This window comes from Amblyomma americanum, chromosome 4, assembly GCF_052857255.1.
Source record: "Amblyomma americanum isolate KBUSLIRL-KWMA chromosome 4, ASM5285725v1, whole genome shotgun sequence".
NCBI lineage: Eukaryota > Metazoa > Arthropoda > Arachnida > Ixodida > Ixodidae > Amblyomma > Amblyomma americanum.
This window is the reverse complement of record NC_135500.1, coordinates 186,976,380-186,992,202: the sequence shown is the minus strand read 5'-3', so window position 1 is coordinate 186,992,202 and position 15,823 is coordinate 186,976,380. Positions and strand designations below refer to the sequence as shown.

The window sequence follows — 15,823 nt, the reverse complement described above, 5'->3', positions numbered from 1 at the left end:
GAATGAATTGCACTCCGGGTGTATTCTTGATGTGTTGGAAGGGGTTAGAAGTAGACCGCAGAAAGAAGTTGGTTGTCCTTTTCACGCAGAAGACCTCCCTGGAGAAGTCATGAGGTGTCATTTAGTAACTAGACTGCACTTCTCTATGTGAAAGGAGTTAATTCAAAACAGGCAGAAAAACGGGAACGGGCGAAGCCCCTTAAACTGATCCGTTGCTAGCGCTGCTCTCAAGTGCTTCAACAAGTTGAAGGAAAAAGAGGCGAAATGAGGAAATGAGCGAGCATAAATATGCAGTGGTGACAAATCTGCCTCACTTGTTTCAAACAGCAGGTGGCTGCATGGCTGCCCAAATAAATAAGAAGCCACTGTTGCTGTTGTGTCTAAATGCCTTGCGGATGTGTACATACGTGCCGAATTCCTTCTGCCTATCGTTTTCCTGCCCCTCTGTTTTCTGTGCATCTCGGCTCCTTGCGAATGAAAATAATTGCTGCCGCCGTCAATCTTTTAATTGCGCGTTTGTCCCTGGCATGAATCAACTGCCGCTACACCACATGCTACTGCTATTGACGTTAAGTATTAATAGTAAAGGCTGTACAATCCGTGTGCAGTGCATTATAATCTCAGTAATATTCCTTCATGCAAAGTATCTTGCGAACCTTTAAAGAATGAATAACATGTGCACAGGCCAGAAATGAAGATCCATTCAAGGTCCACTTAGCCATTTCGGCGACACCCACGCGAATGCCGCGATAATAATTCAATTCGTCGACGTGGCTACAACGCCTACTGCGATGCCTGCCGAATGCGCCACTCGTTTTTACCAGTGAAGACGCGTACAGCGCCACCACACGCCGCCGCGCCCTGTCGACACCGGCGGGGCCACCCCCAGCCGTGCCTGTGAGCACACTACCCAATATTCTAGTTCAGTATACCACGACCTACGACATCGAAACCAGCACAAATTGGTCAAAATACAGCTCAGCTTTGGCAATGCGCGACGCCATTCTTCTAAAGGGCCTGCCTTCCGAGTGGTATGGCAAAGTGGATTCGCGCGCTTTGTGGGGGGATAAAAATAATAAATAAATAAAGAAACGAATAATGCGCGTCTCCTGGGTCCTTACTTTAATGCGGCTCGTCTGCGTCCTTCCTCCGCCGCCTCGATGTTCGCGAACGAACGTCACCGGCAGCAAACGCCTCAAAAGCTAAAGTCAACCGAACAAAAAAACGCGTAAACAATAACGCATCTCGGGTGCATCTTCCGTTTGCTCTGAATCTCACGAAGGCGGAAGTAAGTTCCGTGACAGGGTTCCTTAACAGAGACTCCTCGGGGCGGCCGCTTTCGTTGTTGTTGTTTTTGCAGCGGCGTTGCAAAGGAGGAACACTGCCACGCGCATTTCGCCGCGCTTCACGCTCCAAACGACAACGAGAACGGCGTAGGACGCAATAAAACGCGATACGCTGGTCCGCGCGCTCCGCCGGCTCGGCCTTATTGCTTCGGCGTCGACGAAGAGAGAGAGGGGGGGGAAACAGTGGCGTGGAAGAAGCTTGGAAAACCACTCGACAAGTTAAATCTGGGCGCGCGCGCGCTTTTGATCGCACCGTAATGATATATGTATGCAGCTCGTCCCGTCAGCGGCTCGCACCAAGCGGAGAGGAGAAAAAGATGAAACAAAAAGGAGAAAGGAACGCCGCCACTTCGCGCCAAGTTTCAATCGACGCCGACAATCTCGAGGGACGACAGCACCGACGTTCGGCTGATCGCCGCGCGCGCGCAATTCAGTCAAGGAGAGAGAAGCGACGTGTATATATAGAGTAGGCGTCATTCCACACATCAGCACCCAGAGCAGCCGGATCAGCAAACACACGGAGGGAAAAATAAAAGCGTCGGAGAAAGAGAAAAAAAAAAGGAGAACTATTTGAAGCGAGAACAAGAAAAAAAAAAGATGTGAGGGAAGCCGGCGCGGAGAATCTCGCGTGTTTGGCAGCTTCGCATGAAAAGGAGAAAGAAAAATGGGGAAAAAAGGGGAATCGCGCGCGCTCCCCTCTGGGATCGCGCAAACAACGCACGCCTAGGGACGAGTTGCATGGCAGACGGCGTTAGCAGCGGCGCTGTGGAGGCGACGACGGCGTTGTCGAGAAGGGGTGCCGTGTTCTAGCGAACGCTCGGGTACCGAGGCATTCCGGGAGTAAAATAAAAACGAGAGAAATGGGAAATGTAGGAAAAGAGCAGCCGCACAAAAGAGGATAACAAGGGCAAAGAAAAGTAAAGAGATGACGGAGAATGTGGAAGCATAGCGAAACACTAGGGAAAATGGAATAAAATCAAGAGCGCAGAGCCAGAAAAGAGGGGAAAAAGGGGAATGTCACGCTATAAGCAACGACACCCGTTCTTTTTACCAGCGTTGCGCTGAAAACACCGCCTCGGGAATCAGCCAGATCATAAACAGACAAGGGATCCGGATTTCGCGGAAAGCATTTGGCCGAACGGCGCGGAACAACCAGGCGTTTCACGGTATTCTTAAATGCGTGCAAAACAGAAATAACGAAAATAAGTGACAAAAAGCGCGACAACTTGAAAACTAGATAGAACGTGAATTTCAGCGCCCATCCATTCTAGATCACCGCAAACAAACAAACACAAAGCGGCGGTCCAACGGCGTGAGATGTGGAGTCGCGTACCGCGCAGCACGAAAGGTAAAAAGGCACGGAGTTGGGAACACGACAGAAAACGATGAGCGAAGAAGCGAAGAAACTTAAAAAAAGCAACGACACCGGACGCGTCGGGACGGTGTTGTAATAGGGCGGCTCTTGGACTGCTAATTTCCCAAGGGGAAGGATCCAAACAGAGGAGCTCGAAGGAGAAGGGACGAGCCGCCGGCGCGAGAGGCCCTTTGGCCCGGTAGCCAAAGGGCAGCAGGAGTAGCACCGCTCTGGGATTCGCCGAGTATGGGCTTCTCTCTGCATCCTACGACGGAGAGAGATTTCTTTCGCTCCCATCCTCCGGCGTATCTTCTGACGTCACGCTCAGTGCCGACAACACGTTCCGCTCTGGCTGCCGGCAGCACTGTGCCGTATTGAAGTTTAATGAGCGGTGTAGTGTGAGTGATTACTGCAGGTAGCTTCCGACCAGTGCGGTGTGCCTTACCTGAGGTATGGGCACTATGAGCCGGAAACACAGGCCGGTCACGTGGGTAGTTTAGATTGGCTCGGGCGTATTTCCTGGCTGCTTCAGGCCAAGAAAAAGAAGAAAAAAAAACTCAGGTTTCTTGCCTGACCCATAGCTGGAGAAATCACAACGACAGATATACACTGAGAAGTCACTCGGACACTCTTTTTGTTTTAAGGCACAGAAAGGATTTTGCGCCACATCTGCACTTGGGACAGAACTGTCCTATGGTCAGCCAAAAAAACATCACTAATATCAATCTTTGACGGTCTAATTTTTCCTCAGAAGACGTGACCCCCCCCCCCCCCACTCTCTCCCCTCGCTGCCGAGATGAACTTTTTATTGATGCTTAAGATTTATAAAAAGGACTAAATTCGGTAGGAAAATTAAAAGAAAATTACGACGGCCGGCATTTGAATCCCATTGAGAGTCTCCAGGTCGGTCGTGCCTGCTTCCGCGATGCTGTCGGGCTCGAATTCGCAATTGGCTGCGTGCAGTTCCTCATTCGAAGACGAGCTGTCGGCCTCTGGTCGTCCTGGTAAGCTTTCCGAGTCGGAAGAACCATCACCACCATTGCCACACGAGTGGGTGGCACGCGCGGCAGCAACGAGACAACATGCTAAGCTCGAAGCATTTGTTCGAAGTAAACTGTGCCAACATAGCGGAGAGCGATAACACCAAGTCAGTGCTGGTATTATATCAAGCGAAGCGCCTAAGAAGGTAAATTTCGACTACTGTGCACCTCCTCAAGAGCAGACGACGACCGCGGAGGAACAGAAACTAGGCGAGCACCAGATCGTCAGTCATGCGCAGCGCTCAACGGTTACCTTTTTTTTTTTCTTCGGTAAAGCGGTATTTGTAAGTCTAAATATACCGGTCTGCCTCCCTAAAAGGACCTATTTTCTCTAAGGCAAGAAACTTGACGAACACAGAAGGTGGCTGCCGTACATGTATTCGACAGTGACTACGAAAATGTATCAGCGCTACCATGCATGTAAGGCAGCGGCCGCCAAAAGGTTAAACCTGACTATCCTGTTTAAGTGAGATGCCAGACTTCAAACATAGACTGCAGATCACTGATTTGTATGCACTGTTGCAGATACACACTTGCGCATGCCTATAAGCGGACATCGATCGCTTTTACGTGCCGTCAAGCTGTCTTTAGAATAACCTACGCACGGCTTTAGAGCGGCAGCCGACTTGACGCAAGGAATTCTCGCTCACCGTGCATCGCTTTCCAGGAAACTGAAAAATCATTTAACGCAATCAAGTTGCATAAGACTTATTAGGCGCGCATCTAAATAAAAGTTCGCGGCTCTAAAATGCGCTCCAAGTTTCGCGTGCATACGAAACCACGCAAGTCGATATATCGTATCGCCTCACAGTACGAATGTTGCCGAAATGCGACGAAAAACAATCAAATGCAGGAAGAACATTTGACACTTCCCCTGGAGAGGAGCGGTCACCGGGACTGCTATATCGCGCTGTACATTAGCGCGCGACAACTGAAGGTCACCTTTGTCCGCGCGAACCAAGATGGCAGCACATGCTCGAGAGCACTTTGTTCTCTCTCTCCCCGTGTCCCGTTTACAGTTCAGCGCACCGCTGTCTTTGGGAAGTGATTGAAGGCGGAAGTTTCCCTTCACGATATCGTACGACGGCGGCGCAGTAACAGAACGAAATTCCGGTCTTCGAAAAAGGAATCCCCCCCCAGCAACGCTCGAAAACAGGTCACACCGATTGACGAACACTGTTCCCGGGAGCCGCGTCGCGCGCAGATGCGGCCGTGACGATCATAAGTTTGCCTAATGAATTCTTTATCCCCTTCAGCCGGAGAGAGAGTGTGTGTGACAGGGAGAGGGCGCAGCATCCAACGACGGTGGTAGCTGCCACTGGCAGTGGAAGGGGAGTCGCGATGACTCGCGCGGATTGGGTCGAGCGCTAACTAGGCAGAAGCAGCTCGCGAAGGAAGGAAGAGCGGTGGGTGAGCCGCGGCTGATGACGGCCGCACCGCGCAGAGAGGAGACCCCGGAGCAGAAAACTAATCATACAGCTGGGAAAAGCCGCGCGTGGACGCAGGCGTTAACCTTGTAATTACGCCTTGCTCATTAAGGTGCCCGCGACCGGCAGGGAGATCACTCGGCGGACCCAAGCACGCAAGCGCGGCTTCTCCGGCATCCTTGCTCCCACTCTTCCTCCCCTCCTTCACCTGCCCTTAAGCACAGCCGGAGGGAGAGAGAGAGGGGGTGGGGGAAGGCTCTGTGTACCTCATCCTGCCCGGATGACACGAGCCACTCGCACAGGTCGCGCTAAGCTCCACCGCCTTCCCCGGAGGCCGTAGCGTGAGAGAGAGGAGCCGCCGTGGGGCACAACAGACGGGGGGGCGTCACAGAGCCTCCGCATGGATGCGGCGCCGGTGAGGGCGCCTGCCGGCCGAGGAAACTTTCTCCCAGCCAAATGAGTTAGCGGCGCGGCGGGCGTGGGGGAGGGGGTGCCAGGTCGCCTTGCAAGATCGACGTGTTTCCGCCGCTACCGAGACTCAGTTTAGTATAGCTTCTCTGCATAGCTTCGCTTAGTCGAGGAAGCCGACTCACCAGGAATTCAACCGGTAGCGCAGTTGTGTACGTACAGATGCACGGGCGTAATGTGCAGTACAGGAACGCGGGTGTTATGCCGGACGCTTAGAGAACAATAAAGACGGGCGGGGCAGTACTCGTGTATAGGACACTCTGTAGTGCCTGCCGAACAGACAGATTAGTTGGTGAGCACGGTACAAGGATGTGGCGACTGCTGGTTGCATGCAGAGCTGATCTAATCGGCGTGTACGAAGTGATAGCCACAGAAATTATCTTTTATTATTGTTTCTCAGTGTGGATTATTGCTTGCACTAAAACACGATAAACCTGAACTTACATTGTATATGGCAATTATAACGCATGGTGTTTATCATCATCGTCATCATCAGTCGTGTCTCCTTAGTATGGACACTTTGGTTCCCCAGCAAAAGTGTCCATAAAGCGAGTAGTCCATGATTACGAATTAGGACGAAAAAGAAAAAGGTTTTATAAAAAAAAACGATTTATGATTACGGACTGCTTCTCAGCATGTTGACAAAAAGTGAAATGGAAAATGAGGAATATGGAAGCTAAAGGTGATTTTTCGGGTCTTCAGTAGCATTAGCATTAGGTTTTAGCCCGTTTGAGGCCCCTTGTGATCCATGAGGCGCGTTATGCCGCCTCTTGGTGCGATGAAGTACCTCTTACTACGACTGCTCACATCCCAAGAAGTCTGTACTCACTCGGCGGACAGCTGTTGAGTGTGGTTTTCAACGTAGCGCACGCAAATAACTTTTTTTTTCGGAGCCATTCATGCAATGCGGCAAATGGTAAGGCGCGTCGAAAGGGGCGCCTTTCCGCGATAAAGCATGAAACCACACACGCACAAAAAAGCCCTTACTACGGCATTTTCGCTATCGCACTGTCGTTCACTGGCGTCCTGCACTTCAAATTCAAGTACCGGAACATCTGGCAGGGTCACTTGGGATTTGCTCCCATCGCTGTCCATATTAACGGGACAAAAATACATGGCTCAAAATAGGCTTCGTACTCCACCCTCTCCATTGTCCGGACAGCGGGTTTCGATAATAACGAGGCGTAAATAGATTTTTTAAAAATTGAGCCCCAGAAAAACTGTCCATAATTCGAGTCGTTCACATTAACTGGGATCGTATAATAACGGGCAACGACTGTGCGCGCTAGATGCCACCAGCGTGTCTTTTTGCAGCTGATAGACCGTAATTCTGACGGCTTAATTTGGTTTGCGTCAACTACTTCGTCAAGACTTTTCGGTTAGTGGCCCATGTGATGATTACTACTTGCACTTCGTGATTAATAGCATTATTATAATTATTATTACTATTACGCAGCAGCCTCTCACCTTCGAAGAACTGTCGAGACGCTGGCATTTTCATGGCGCCGCATGCGGTGTTGGGATGCCACGCATCCACGCGAAGAAGTTGGTTGAGGAGGCTGTGCGCCGACGGGACTCTTGAACCTTCTTCCGAGCCTTGCCACACGGCGTGTTTACTTTACGATGCTCTGAGCGGAGAAGGCGCGCCAGTCGCGCTCACAAGGCGTGTTTACTTTTCTCCAACAAACACAGACAGGCAAGCTAGCGCGCACGGATGGAGGGATGGTTGCACGAGAGAGGAAAAACACGATAAAGTTGAGTCTAACTCACCTCCTGGACGAGGCAAACTCTCTTTCTTTTTTTTACACCTATCCTGTCGCATAGTCCTGCTGACAGCTGTTCTTTGACACCCATCCTCGCCTTGCGTACACTCTTGAGGGGCGCGCGCCTCGACCACAGCGCTGGACAAACGGCAACACCGCTGGCCGATCGATGTTGCGGGCAAACAACGTCGCGGTTTGCGCAAAACACGACGGGCGCCGGGCAGAGGAAGACCTCGCGTCATTTTTCTTGCCAATTTGAGAGTCCCCCTCTCCTCACGTGCCAGATGTTAAGCAGTATTATCCGCAGGAGCTCGCTGGGTTGAGTCATCCGCCAGGTCAAGTAAGGTTATCGGGGCTCCGCGGCTGGACGTTCATCACGACCTCGCTACAACAAGAAAATCGAGGGAATCGCAGGAACGGCGATAGCGGCGCCGCCCAGCGCCGATAAGGGAAGCGGCAGATCGCATAACCTGGAGTATCGAAGGCGACGCGTGTGCAACACGGTCTGCCGTTTCTTTTCTCGCGTACCACCAATAAAAATAACAATTGGTCAAACGAACTGTCTCTTTACGGGTGGAAGACCGGAACCGTGCCGTGTGCGAAGGGTTGGAGGAGGAAGTGGAGAGGCAGAGAAAGGCGGCGTAGTGGAGGGCTCCGGATTAATATATAGGGTTTCTTAACGTGCACCGAAAGCTCACAGCTCACGGACGTGTTTTCATCTCACTTCCGTCAAAATGCGGTCGCAGACCAAGTGTCTTTTCTCTACGGAGCTATCAGAACATGCGCTTCAATTGTCAAGTGGGCCGACCGGCTACTTGAAAGCGAGTTGCCTGAGCCAGGTACGACGCCTGTCCGAGAACCCGGCTTGACTAACGTTCGTCGGATTCACGTAAGCGCCCACCCTGAATGACTCGTTTGGCTAAGTACGCGACCTAATGCGAACAAGACGCCGCCACAGCGCGGCTATGAATGTATCCGGCGAGCACGGTCGCATTTTTTCCAGAACAAACTTGGGCCCAGCGTATATAATCTTGCGACGAATTCGTTTAAAAATCGACTGCCACGTTTTCCAAGAGTTTTTACTTCCTAAAAACGTCAAGAATCCGGCGAAACCATCCTCCCTCGAACTCAGAACCCTCAGAAAAATAGAAAATATATTAAATGCCCTAGTCCCATGCATAAGGAATGCGTCTACAGAGGGGATAGAAGATAGGCGAGCCGTTTGTTCAATTGCCCTCTAGGAAACATGAATCAGTACTGCCAGTATGCGGGACAACTGCTGAGTTACTATAAACAGTAGGTAAGGTTGTACTTAGACCAGATCATGACTCTTTATCTACCCTCAGTGGCGCAATTGAGTGCGTTATCACAAGCGAGGTCTTGTGCGTCTCCACTCATCTTTCAGCGTCACCTCCACTGCACACAATTCCTGCGACACGGTGACGGGTCACCGACGCGGTGTTAAGCCACGGGGGGCGGCTTACACGTGGCAGTCCTTCTTAAAGTTTTACTAGTGAAGCATAAATATACAAAACGTATACGAATAGAGAGGTACGGACACTGACGTATCAGCGCTGTGTTGCGCGCCTCTTCTTTTAATATCGTCTGTGGGCGCCAATTTATTTTTGTCTGAGCACACGCTCACACCTCGTCACCATAGAAACAGTCCCAATGCGAACTCAAGAAAGGAGAAAGGGAGCAAGATGAAAGAGAGGGAGATAGAGGGGGGTGGAGGGGCAAGCACTGTATCGACCACCGCTCGACAAAGAAAGTTCATTGTGACTTGGGTGTGATTCGAAAGGTTACCACAAGAGAAACAACCACAAAGATAGATGAAGAAAACAAACGCACAAACTCGGCAGGTTCAGGGGACGGTTTCGCAATGCACAGAACAGAAGAGGGTGAAGGCGAGATTTGAGCGGATAAGGTGATCTGCCCAAGTCGATCGAAGTCCCCACGTGGACCCCGCGAAGAAATTTTGCCAAAATAGGGAGAATAAAAAGAGAAAGAAATGGACAGCAGCATTCCTCAGAGGCGCACCTTGAATTTAAAAGAAATGCGAACGAACGGTAACGACTCGGCTATAAATCGTCTTCCTTTCTGGCGAGGTCGTTGGCAGACGCTCGACGTGGGTACAAATGTGCGTTTTCTACATCCATTTTATCACGCGCCACGCAGATTATCTTTAGGAAAGAAGGCACCGTTCGGATCACGCAGTCTTTGCGAACAACTTTCTTCCCTTTTCGGAAACTCAACGTCCTCCGTGTCGCAAAATGAGAGGAATCAAATTGTTTCGTAATACATGACCGCCGGAAATCGATGAAACGTAACGAGAGGCTCCCTAAACACACAGAAGTACTCAAGAAAGGGCGTACGTGCATCACCGCCAAATCGACGAAGCTTTTTCCGCCACCATAACGCCGCATTTGTGAGGTTCCCGTACCAGCAAGCTCAGGTTAGCAAAATAGAAAAAACCCAAACCAAACATTTTTTTTTTATATAAGCCGCCGCGGTGGCTGAGTGGTTATGGCGCTCGGCTGCCGGCCCGAAAGACGCGGGTTCGATCCCGGCCGCGGCGGTCGAATTTCGATGGAGGCGAAATTCTAGAGGCCCGTGTACTGTGCCATGTCAGTGCACGTTAAAGAACCCCAGGTGGTCGAAATTTCCGGAGGCCTTCACTACGGCGTCTCTCATAGCATGAGTTGCTTTGGGACGTTAAACCCCTATAAACCAAACCAACCAAACATTTTTTGTCACATTAACCGTGAAAGACGTTTACGCTAAACGGTTGCTGATAAATTTCCAGTGATAATACTCGTACTTTGGAAACGTTGACCCCTTAATAAATACATAATCATATTTGGCGTCAACACGTGCAGCAGAAAAATAGGGAAACTCACAGAAACACAAAACAAAACTCGAGAGACTAACTCGCCAGAAGTTTCGCGAGGCATGCGAACTGAAGAGTGAAAAAGGCAATGGGATTCGCAAACAGACGTGCAGACATGCAAATCCCAATTTACAGTGCCATTCCTTCCTGGCAAGGACGATCAAAACCGCCTGCATAGCGCACAACCCCGGAACGTTGTTTATCCCCCATAGACCGCAGTGCGTTCAAACGTCTTGCTTACGCTGTCACCGCTCGCTCTTTCCTGTATTATCACATGTACGTCTTCCTCAGCAAGTTACTGCTGTGCACGAAGTGAGCAAACAACGTTGCTAACTTCTCGGAACAAAAGAAAACAAAAAAAGAAGGCAGGAAAAGGAAGTAACAGCGCATGGACGCCTATCTGCACATCCAAGAGTGGTGAGAGAGGGGGCGTCCTGTCTGGTTTACGTATTATATAGACACTGTGCGAGGCGGACTGCTAGCCAGCGAAAACGCTGGCGCGCCGAAGAAGAAGCCTGCAACCAGGTTCGCGCAAACAACGAGAACAGGGCGAAAAGATGTACGCAGGGACAAATGCCGGCCAGAAGCAGCACAAGCTGGGCGAGAAGCGGTAACCGGAGCAAGAAGAAATAAAAAAAAAGGATCGGGGAAAGAGAGCAGGACAACAACAGGCAGCCACCACCACCACACTCACAACGGTGTCTGAGAACAAGAGCAAAGACAGGCCGTGAGCGCGCTCCGCCAGGCCCGCCAACAGATCGTAAATTTTCCGCCACCCTGCCTACCTCCAGGGGCTGTCCTTTCACCGCTAACAGTCTCGCCCAGCAGCAGCGAGCGGGTCTCGCCAAGAACTCCCACCGTCGCCATCAAAAGCAGCAGTGGAGGACGCCACCATCGCCAGCCCACCCCGATTCCTTATCTCCTTGTCCGGAGAAGCTCTCTCTTTCTCCCTCTCTCACTCTCGGACAACTAGAAAAGGCAAATCCCAAACAATACGACACCGCAACACCTCGCCCACCCCTCGCGTCTCTAACGTTTTCGCACCAGAGGCCTTTCCCGCCGTACGCAGCCGTCATGCAGTGAAAGCAAACCTTACGGGTATTGTTATGCGCTTTCTTGTTTTCTAAGGCAGCCACGCCGTTAACGGCTGCGCGGACGCGTTTTTGTTCGCTAAATTCTGTGCACCGGTTTTGCGTGCACCGACGGGCGTTCTGTAGTGCGACGTCTCTGGTAACGCCGCCCACGCGGTTCTACGAAGACGTGCTCTCAAGGGGCGGGGGTGGACTACGGTACTAGCGGCCAGCATAACCAGCATAAATAGTAGGAAAACTGTCAGTTATAATATATCGTACGGTGCGCACATCGACGCAGTCGCATACACTTTACTGTTAATGGCGCACCCGCCACATATTTTGTCAGCGTAGCTGAACGCACTCGCGGTAAAATCTTCTCTTGCGAATTTTTTTTTTTTTGCTCCCCTTAGGGACATCATTGACACTTAAATTTACCACTGATTTCCTTTTTTACATCGAGTCAGATGTGCGCTCTCTACGTTTCGGCATAGCCATACCGCATCGTATTAAAAACTAGCGGTCGTGTAAACAAACACACAAAAGAAGTCGACAGCAAATCAGGAGTCGCCGAATCACCGAAGCTATCAACAAGACGCGCTGTCCTATTACTATACCCGCGCACACTGCAAACAGCTGGCCGCGAGACTCACTGCCAAAACACACTGCTCACTCTGCTTTTAATTAGTTAGCGACATATTTATCTAGCTCTTAGGTGCACAGTCTTACGAAAACACATCGTGCACCTAATAGTGGTGAGGCGCCTGCGCGCTGAACACTATTATTCAGTCCGAACATCTACGCGAGGTTCCTCTCCGAGAGAGCGTATCGGCTCCCCGGTGGAGGCAGTAATCCGCGCATCGCGCTCGCACTCCGTACGCGTCCGGTCAGGAATCGAGAAGCACATTTGCGAAGGCAGGAAATTACTGTGCATCCCCGCTTCATCCCATCGCTTAAGGCAGCAAGAGAGAGAGAAAAAAAACGAACAAACAGAAGTGGGCTGGCGCTTATTTAGCAGCAGTGTGATCGGAATGTGATGCAGTCACCGCCCTGCCTTTCGTTCTCAATTTTGTTTCTTCTCGAAGCTATACGGGACTCCGGGATGCTTCCAGCATCTGAAACCTATTCCCTTAACGGAGCCTGTAGTCAACGCTTCCTCCCTGTGGCCTATCACTGCGTTCGCTCCGCGAACTAATATCACGGGCCCCACCACCGTTTGCTTTTCGCTCCGCCCCTCACTCGGCCATCCGTGACCCCTTTCGTTACCTTCGCCACGATTGCCACGCGCCGCTAATGTTTGCCATCTTTCTTTCTTTCTTTTTTTTTCCTCGCTTCGTTCCGTATTTTCTCGCGCACAGCTTGCTTCGTTTCCCTTTCTCCTTCCCGCTTTCGCTGCGGCTCGCACAGGCCGCCATTCCCCGAGGGCGATTGCGGGGAAGCCGACGTGCCGCGTACAGAGTGACGATAACGTAAAAGGGAAAACAAAACAAAAAGAACAACAACTAGGAAGTCTTTATACACGGAAAAAGAAAAAATAGAGCTCGCTATAGCGCAAGACGACCGCACCGTCTAAGCTTAGTGAGACAAGAAAGTTCCGAAGTAGCTGTGGTCCAGCAACAGCACGGAAGCGCCAGTTGCCGTGCGAGGTCGCTAGGAGCGCCAAGCGGAACTAAGCTCTTAGCCGTAAACGGTGCCAACATATTTTTCTTCGTTTCTGTTGTTCTTTTGTCTACAAGCGCTTTCTTTCTTCGTCGCACAAACTTGGTTCCGAAAAGAGTTCCCGGCGTGCGACAATCGTATACGCATATAAGATGGCTTCGAAGTGTGCGGGAGAGGTTCTAAGCAGAGGCGTAGAAATGTAATTACAGGGGCTGCTCGAAAATGTGGCACGACTATCCAGTAAGAGCATCATGTGGGAATGTGTCCAAAGCGGCAAAATAAAAGGAGACCAGTGTCGAAAAAAAGGATAATAGCACGAGCCATACCTGATAGGACACAGAGCTGAGTGTTTATGTGAAAATATTCTCGAAGCGCGCATATTCTGCACTTACCCAGGCAATCAAAGTTAACTTTATAGATATGCGACGCTTATCTGTAAAACCGATTAGCTTTTCTGGTAAACGGCCGGCTACAGCGGCTTGACGCACACACAGCAGACATGCGGGACAGACTCTTTTAGCATTGTAAACCATCAGCTGTACGTACAGCGTTCATCCGATGGCCCATCTTCCTGCGTCTGTTCCTGTACTTATTGCGAAACTCTCGACGTGTATATAGGTTTTGCAATATGTCTAAGTGCTTTGCTTGCCCAACAAGCTATTCTATTCGTTTAGAATAAATTAACAAAAAAAGCCACCTTTTAGTTTTCATGAGTTGTTCGTAGCCTTGACTGAAACGGATGACACTACAGCAAACTGACAGAAGCATACTCTAAAACTGAGCCGCTGAGGCATGACCACTGCAATCTTATAGAATGCCCGGGAAGAACGAATATCTGCAGAATACACTACAGTTGCAGAGTGTAAAAAAAAAATTCATCCAGGACAACGATGTCCACTAAAGAACTGCATCAACGAGTGTTTCCTCCGACATTTGACTTCTAGCAGCACAAATATTCACATCGACTGAGGCTAATTACGGCACGAAAAGAAAGCCGCACCACGAACTAATTACAAGTCAAATTATTATTGTTCAATAATTTATATCGCGCCATTTTGTTATTAGAGTTCGGCTCTACTCGCATGGGATGTGCTTGACGTGCGCGACTGAACTAGGTCTTCTAATATGCGGTCGGATAATTGCGTTCACTAAATAATAAAAAAACATTAGATTTACGATGGTTTAAGACCAAACTATGAAAATTTATCCCGACAGCCACTGCTAAAACTTGCTTTTAAGCGCAGGATAGAAGCGGCAGAATCCGATCGAGTCCGGAGAAATAACCGGAATAAGATATGACAGCAGCGCTGCTGGTGGAGATTAAGGGAAAAAGCGCGCGGAGTACGGCTTTAATTGAGCGCACTGTGCATGCAATAGAGATTAATGAACCATCGGAAAATGGGCTCGTTATTCGTCCCCTTGTGTGGGCACTAACTTCATAACGGTAACGTCATTACTCGGAAGCGTTGTAGGCTTGCTTCTAGACTTTTTTTGTTTCCATCCCCGCGCATACCCACCCCGAAGAGTATTCCGAACGCGACGAGTCAACTGAACACACCAAAAAACAAACAGGTACAAGCTAATTTTATTTTTTGTTTTCTTCAGACCTAGCTTTAATAGAAGCCCTCTCACCAATTTAGCTGCTCTTACCCCTCCAGCCAATTCGGCCGCGTTACGCTTCTTCTTTCCGGTTTCCTTCGCGGGCATGCCGACTTGATGCCATTTCGCCAAATCGCTTCATATGCATTGTTAATTCACGAAGAGTCGGAGCGGCGGCGGCAGGTAGCGCGGCGATTCCACCGCGGCCTTAGGCTGTTTGTCGAGGCCCCCTTCAAGAAGAAACGAGCATGACGAGCCCGAGAGCGAGCAATTTAATTGAGAGCCTCTTTCCAACCCATTCCCTGCTTTCCCTGCCTTCTGGGCCGAAAAAAAAAAAACGAACGGAAGGGAGCTACATACACTGAGCTCAAGAAAAGAGACGACCGCCTCGAGCGCTCCTCACTAAATAAAAGAAAAGAGAAGGAAAACCGGCAGATATGAGCAACGAAATGAAGCCGAGTTTCTTTAACGCCAAGAACTTACCCCGCGCACTTGCTTCCCACTGCGCTTTTTATTCCCGTTGCAGTACTACATCTCCGGAGAATAAGAAGGAGAAACTTGAAGTGTGTGCGCGCGCGCGCGGGAAGCTGTTTAGACTTCATGCCAAAGTTAACGGCTGGGGCCCCGTTAATCTAAGCGCTCATATAACGCCCCGAAGCACGAGCACATCTCAGGGGTGCCGTTTGTGAGCGGCCTTCGCTTGCACGCCAGAGAGCGGCGATATTTCTCGCCGCCGTCGCAACGAGCGGCTCGCCCGTTGCTCCTCGAGTCGTTCTTCTTGCTTCTTTTTGCAAGCGCAAGCGGCAGTAAAAGCACGGCTTGGTAGCGTTGAGGCTTAACCAACTAGCTCCAGGAAAAGGAAAAAGAAAACAAAGCGGGCTCCCAGTAAGACCAAACGAGGAGCGCTCAAAACTCGAGACTCCTCAAAACTCCTGTCGCCATCAACCACTAGCCTTTCTTGCTTGACACGCACGCACGCACGCACGCACGACACACACACACACACACACACACACACACACACACACACACACACACACGCACGCACGCACGCACGCACACACACACACACACACACACACACACACACACACACACACACACACACACACACACACACACACACACACACACACACACACACACGAACACGCACACACACAGACGCACACACACACACGCACACACACACACACACACACACACA

General features: G+C 50.4%; 1 protein-coding gene across 2 annotated transcripts in view; it reads right to left on the bottom strand.

The window, feature by feature from the left end:
* Positions 1-15,823, bottom strand: part of LOC144128833 (uncharacterized) — a 265,849-nt gene that overhangs the window by 141,121 nt on the left and 108,905 nt on the right. The window lies entirely within an intron of this gene.